The sequence below is a fragment of the Dromiciops gliroides genome, chromosome 3, assembly GCF_019393635.1.
Source record: "Dromiciops gliroides isolate mDroGli1 chromosome 3, mDroGli1.pri, whole genome shotgun sequence".
NCBI classification, from domain to species: domain Eukaryota; kingdom Metazoa; phylum Chordata; class Mammalia; order Microbiotheria; family Microbiotheriidae; genus Dromiciops; species Dromiciops gliroides.
In genome coordinates this window covers 486,681,754-486,687,750 of record NC_057863.1, presented here as the reverse complement: position 1 = coordinate 486,687,750, position 5,997 = coordinate 486,681,754, and positions in this window count along the sequence as shown.

Sequence of the window (5,997 nt, the reverse complement as noted above, 5' to 3'; positions counted from 1 at the left end):
ATGGTATTACAAGGAAAGTCCTCATCATAACTCAAAATACCATAAAATGTAAATTATCATTCTTTTCTCCATTTTTTGCCTCTTCTCTACTGATATGTATATTCATTGATTTGGTCTTTAATTCCAAAGTATATGCTTGGACCACCTGTTTTCAAAACAGCTGCTGTCTTAAACCAGCATTGGGTCAACAAATTCATTTCAGTAAACATTTATTGGATGAGTACTATGTGTTAAGCATTATTTGTAAGTGATTCCTTCTTCAAGTGACAAAATAACCAACATACTAACATTTTAAGTTGCCTCCAAGCAAAGACTCGGTCTTCCCTCTGTATGTATTCCCTCTGTTTAGTGCCTTGCACATAGTCATCCAACACATTTATTTTTAGGAGAGATAGAAGGGAGAAAGAAAGGAGGAACTAAAAAGTATATTCATCAGGAGGTCATGTTGACCTTAAAAAAAGCATCCTCGCCATATAAAGGCTATTGTATCAATGGCCTACCATCAGTAGCAACAGGACTTTCAAGTGTTTCCAGTAGTAGTGATGGCCTTACATTAATCTATTTATTCTTTTTTGCTCTATTCCAGCAGGCACATGAGAGGGGACTTTTAGATAAGATTAAAGATTGTGATCATTTAATAAGTTTAAAAGCATCATGCTACACAAAGATGAAACCTGAATTATGAATTAACCTTTAATGGTTACTCTCTTGACCACAAGGACATGATGGTTGCCAACTGACATTCTTTTTCAGAGTAGCATCTGGGAGGTTTGGTCCAAGGAAAAAGGATCTGATTGTAGCATTTTATTATACAAAGGAGACAGATAATGGTGTATAGCATGTAGTATGGAAAAGGGATAAGCAGGATCAGTATCATTAAACTGTCATGCTATTAAGGAGATCAAATCACTGGGAAAGAAATAGGGAAAATAAATTTCATACCAGGTGCTATATGGAGAGTCAAGAGTTAAGATTAAAGAATCTAGACTGGAACAGGATGCCAGAGCATCTGAAACAGTCATTTTTTTCCCCCAGGAGCTATTCTACAGATGTTTTATAGGTAACTTTCCTCCACTGATAGCTTGAGGAGCATCCATAAGATTAAGTAACTTTAAAAATTCATCTAATGCAGTGGACTAGTTAGTATTATGAGAATTAGAGCACTACCCCTGCTGAGAAAGACATGGTGGGAACCAGGGCAGCTCTGCCCTGAGGAGAAAGCATGTGACTTAGCATCTAGAAGGTTAGATTGGCATCCAGAAGTTAGCTCCTGTTAGTTATGTCAATCAGTGCTACCAAGCAATTAGTTTGGAACTGTGTGCGAGGACGGCCTGGCTTCTAGTGTTAGAGGGACTTCTGGGAGAAGCTGCTGAGAAGCGGGGCCTTTGGTTTCAGGATGTTGGCTTGGAGGCAGGGGCAGGCAGGATAGGGAGAGCAGGCAAACCTCATTCTTTATCCACATGTTTCTTTATAATAACCCCTAATATACTTTAATAAATACTTAATGTCCAAAGATTGGTGCTGTACGTTTCTAATTTAAGGCAACCACTCATTAGATTTTAGACATCACAGCTAGAATTATAGACCTTGCAGTATTAACAATAGCTACCACTGATATAATGACTACTGTGTACCAAGTACTGTGCTAAGCACTTCATAAATATTATCTCATTTGATCCCTTCAATAACTCTGGGAGTTTTATATTATTATAACCCTCATTATACAGTTGAAGACACTGAGGCAAATAGGGATAGTGGCTTCCTAAAATTACACAGCTAGTAAGTATCTGAGACAAGATTTGAATTTAAGTCTTCCTGAATTCCAGGCCCAGTGCTCTATCCACTATACCACCTAGCTGCCTCATAGATAGCATAGTGAGCATAAGCTATTTATTACTCCTTGGCCCTTATCATTTCTAGATTTTTTAACATTTCTAAGTTTTGGCTAACTCAGTAAAATTCAAAAAAGAGAGATGAGACATTCCTTGATGGAATGTGTTTTAGAGTATGCAGTTGGACCAGATTGAAGTGAAATAATATATAACTTGTTGCAAGCATGCTCACACTGCAGTCCATTGCCAATCAGAACCATCTTTCCCTTTCCGGCATTGTAGCTCTTCATCTCTTTCTTTGTTAATTTGGGTCCAACGAAACTCACATTGTTCTTTATCTTTTAGATTATTAGGCATCATAGAAAGAATTTTAAAACTGCACTCATGTTGCTGTGATAAGGTAAGAAATACTTTTTTGTCTGTTTTATTACTTTGCAATTATCAATTTTCTGTCAACAAATTCACTATCTGAAAGCTCAACATTGAATAAGTTGGATGAGATATTTCTTCATTCTGAAATATTTTCCTCAGAATCTCTTGGACATTTCATCAGCAAGAATGCAAATAAAGCTCTATCTTTATGACAACCAATTATAAATTCTGAAAATCTGAAAAATTATGAAAATAAAAAACCACTAAAATTGTTGAAACTCCATGGAAAAATAATGTACTTATTTTATAAGTATATTATCACAATCTTTTATGAATGTTTGATGCATTCTACAGATACTCCAAGGAGAAAAGATAAGCAAAACAAATAACCAAACAAAAAACAACCAATAGAAATAACTGTAGAAGCATATCCTCTTATTTACAACAAAAGTATAAAGTATTTAAACATATGCATCATTTAAAGCATTTTATTCTTATGGGTAGAATTGTGTTTTATTTATTTGAAAAGTTTTTAGAATGAAATATTTAAGGCTTTTGGAGTTTTAAGTGTTTAACTATTCATCAGTTGATACTCATGTTCCTTCTATTGTTAGATAACAGAGTGAATATTTTATCCTACAGACAATATTGAGTCTTATAGAAATCTTGATTAAGGGTCTAATCAGATCTGTGCTTTAGGAATTTAGACGGTATAGTGGACAAAGGATTGGGCTAGGAGTCCTGAGTTTATTCCTGGTCTAAAAAAATTAGCTGTACAACCCTGGGCAAATTACTTGACTTTTTTTTTTCCAGTTTCCTCATCTGTAAAGTGGAAATAATTAATACTTAACTCACCAAGTTGTAAAGTTCAAATGAAATAACTATATGAAACTCTTTTTGCAAACATTAAAAATATAAATGCACTCTCTACACACACACACACACACACACACACACATATATATGTGGGTGGGTGTGTGGGTGGGTGTTGGTGTATAAATGTATGTATGTATATGCACATGCATAATCTTTGATATTGATGTGGAGTATAAACAAAAGACAGTAGAAGCTAAATGATGCAAGACCAAGCAGAAGGTTATTACAAGTAGTCAAGAAGATATGGAATGAATTAGGCTACTTGATGTTTGAGTAAAGAAAAGAGGATAGATAGCTAATAAGAGATGTAGAGAAGGAATGGTTAAGGCCATGACTAATTGGCTATATGTAGTGACTAAGCCTCAAGGACAACTTCCAGGCTACTAAATTAGGTGTCTGTAAGAATGACTGTAGCCCCATGGTATGTTCATGACTGGACTACCTTCTAAAGGAGACCCCTTAATCATAACTAGGATAGGGATAGTGATTGGATATGTGATTTCATTGGTGTATGGAATACCTGAGTCAGGAAACCCCTTTGATCAATGCAGAATATTGGCACATTCTCCATGATTTGTAGTCATAGAGTTTTCTAGCTCACTGAAATATTAAGTGACTTGACCAGGGTCATGTGGCCAACATGTGTTAAAGGCAGCTGATACTCTGTTCTTCTTAGTTTGAGGGTAGCTCTGTATTCACTAAGCAAGGAGCCTCTATTAGAAGTCTGTCTTTATAATATGTCCTTGTGGCAGGATCATCTCAAATACAAATGATTGTTTCTGGATTCAAATGAAAATTTCAGGTAATTGAGTTTAGAGATTCTAGTTGTTGCTGAAACCAAAATCTGTGTTGCTTAGGTACAACATTTTGAGAACCTTTTCTTTCCTAAGTCAGATCTGTGCATTCTTTTAGTGTACTATGTCTCTCACAAGACTTCCTTGATCCTTGTTGCTCAGTTCAAAGAAGTTGACTTTGCCAGGTCAAATTTACCCATTTTAACCGCTCCACCAAAGTTAGTTCATTTTCAAGAAAGCTTGAGTCTTTTCCATCTGTGTTTGGGCCACTAGTTGACATAAAAATCATATGCTACTTTTTGTGAAGCATGCTAAATGTTTTCTACACCAAGTACAATGCTTTTCTTCACAGCTATCCAGCATTTTCTGGCTTTTTACCTCTCTTAGGAGAGTATAACATTATAATAAAGATCATAGCCAAATCTTCACAGTAAAAGACTGGCGTGAAGTTACTGGGCAGATCTGTATTTATCTCGAAATATCATGAGCAATTTAAATGAAAGAAATCTCTCTTTAGAACATTCCCCAAAATTCTTACTCTTTGTAAGACTAGAACACCAAGTTAAATAAAAATAAAGTCCATCCTACTAACAACCAGAAAAGAACAGAATTTTTTTCATGCTCATTTCAAGTATTTAGAGGGTTAAGGTTGGCATTGAAAATAAGCAAATTTTACTTTTACCTTTGGTTGGCCAGCAACAATTCTGGTTCTCATTTTAGGAGTTAACTATGCTTAAATAAGTAGAGGCAACAAGGAAGAGTGAAAAGAATACTGGCTCTGGAATCACAGAAACTGGTTTCAATTCCCAACTCTGTTAATACCTTGATGACCTTGAGATAGCCAAATAACCTCCCAAACCTCACTTTCCTCATTTAGAATATGAAGATATTGAACTACATGATCTCTGATGTTCCATATAGCCCCAGATCTATGGTCTAAGAGATAAGGAATATAAATTATTTAAATTGCTTCAATGCCTCACTTCCTGAAAGTTCATAAGTTTAAATTTTCTCAATTAGTATTTCCCTCCCAAAATTGCTTATTCATTACTTGTCCTAAAGCTTTTCCTTCCTAGGTTCAAATTGTTTCTCAACCATTCACTTTGCCTCCTCTTTCAAAAGATTCAGATTATCTTTGACTCTACTTCATCTCATATCCAAGGAATTTAATTCTTCAACCATGTATTAAGTGCCAACTAATTTATTATAGTTACTGTGCTAAGTGAACTATGGATATGGAGTGAAGAAGAAGGAGGAGGAGGAGGAGGAGGAAGCAAGAAGGAAGAAGAAACAATTCTTAACTTCAAAAAGCTTTCATTCTACTTGGGGAGGAGAGTAAAAACATAGATAGATAGATAGATAGATAGATAGATAGATAGATAGATAGATAGATAGATAGATAGATAGATAGATAGACAGACAGACAGACAGACAGACAGATAGACTGATAGACTGATAGACTGATAGACCGATAGATCGATAGATCGATAGATAGATAGATAGATAGATAGATAAATAGATAAACACAAAATATATGCCAAAAGGTACAAACTAATTTCAGGGGATTTCAAGGGTGTTGGTGGGGAATCATCTCTTTAATTTATCCTTTTTTACTCCACATTAGATACTATCAATTTAGAACATTTCAGTAGCTTTCTTTCAAGTATAGGTATATATGTATACAAATATAATGTATAGGTATGTTATATATATACATGAATGTATAAATGAATGCATATATATGTATTTATGTGTATGCCATATCACTATTCAGAATAAGGAAAACAATTAGAGATTCTCTGTTGTTTAATAGTTAGAATTTAAAATTCTCTGCCATGTATTCAAGGTCATCCTCAATCTCCCATCTCTTTAGCTTTATTTCATATTATATCCTTCCCCTCACTCCACATTTCAGCCAAATTTGACAATTTCTTTCTCTCAAAAATACACATTGAACTTTCATGCCTTTTGGTCCTTTTCAGTCATTTCCCACATACCTGTCTTTTAAAACCCTACTTAAATGTCACCTTATTTAAAATAAATATATTCCTTTCCCCAAGATAGTGATGACTTTACTCCTCCAGTTTTACAAAATACCTTGCTTTCCAACTCTTTGATGCACT